We start from the raw sequence: 1,506 nt of genomic DNA, 5'->3' as shown, positions 1-1,506 counted from the left end.
ATTGTCATTTTTTTTATGTTTCAGGCCATTTGGATATGATCGTGATATGTAACTTGACCATATCTTAATAGCTTTAGGATGTCACCAGATCCAGTCAAATCTTAATTAATAGAAGAAATCATTCTTCATAGTGATATACTAAAGTCTAAAAGAGAGAAAAGAACCTTCATATTTAAAGCAGTGCTAGCAAATCTAATCTCTAAACATCACTAAACCTCTAGACATCACTAATTAGCAGAAAGAACACATAAATAGTAACATATCATGATAAAATTGCTCATAATCCAGTGATCTTTCAAGGATTTATACCTAAATAAATCCAGTTTCTTAGCTATTTTAGAATCAAATTTTTAATTAACCTACTTGAAAAATCTATACCAATTCTAAAAATAACTAGGTTCTAAAAGAACGACACAAAAGAAGTTGTCATTTGTTTTTCATCAACATTAATATTTGTTTCATTACAATAAAAAACAACAAAGAAAATTTCAAGAATGCAACCAAGAGTTCAAATAATTAATAGTAAATATCATCGAAGAGAAACCCAAAATACCATCTGACCAAAGACTCGATCTTTAAGCTTTTACCAGAACACTGAACATGAACAAATCAGTGCAGGTACCCCATTCGAGCTGAACAGAAGCTAAAGCATACCAACATAAAAAGGAAAAAGAAAAAAAAAGCACAATCACCCACTTAATTTTTTATGCAACCACTACTGAATTATTTGATATACCTTGTATCCCACTTTAATAATCACCTGCTACTTCCTCCTCTCAAATTGAACAAAGGAGTCTGAAATCCTAGGGCAAAACATTCAACTTTAATAACTATTTTGCCTTCCAAAAAATATTAACATCATAAAGATGGAACAAACAAAAAGAGTAATATCTCATTACAACAATCAAACAGGTTAACAACAACTTAGAAAATTTAAATTTTTACATACTGAACCAAAACTTCATAATACAGTCGAAACTAAGGATGTCAAGTGGGCTGGGCCAACCCGGCCCGACCCGACCCTCGTAACTAACTCGCCCCGGTTTGACCAAGCCCGGTAAGCCCTAGGGCTTTAGGGTTTCGGGTCATGGGTCGGTTATTTTTTTAAAATGGGTCCGGCTAACCCGGCCCGAACCAAGCCCGGTCCAGGCCGTCGGTTAATCGGTCCGGCCCAGCCCGAATAACTTTTTTTTAAAGAAAAAAATGGGATTTTGGACCAAACTAACCGTTGGCCCAACGGCTATATAGCCGTTTTTGGGTCCAAACGGCTAGTTTGGGCCCATTTATTAAAAAAAACAAAAATTTTAACTTTAAAAAATATTTTTTAATCCCAAAAAAAATTCTATAAATACCCTACAACTTCAAATCATTTTTCACACAATTTTTCAGTCTCTCAAATCTCAATTCTCAAATATTCAATATATTTAATTTCTTAAAGTGTTCACTTTGATTTTTTAATTTTTCGTTTACAAAGTACGAGCGGAAGTTTCTAAAGTCGCAACCTTC

This window comes from Capsicum annuum, unplaced genomic scaffold (genome assembly GCF_002878395.1).
Source record: "Capsicum annuum cultivar UCD-10X-F1 unplaced genomic scaffold, UCD10Xv1.1 ctg4806, whole genome shotgun sequence".
Taxonomy (NCBI): domain Eukaryota; kingdom Viridiplantae; phylum Streptophyta; class Magnoliopsida; order Solanales; family Solanaceae; genus Capsicum; species Capsicum annuum.
This window is presented reverse-complemented; position numbering follows the sequence as displayed.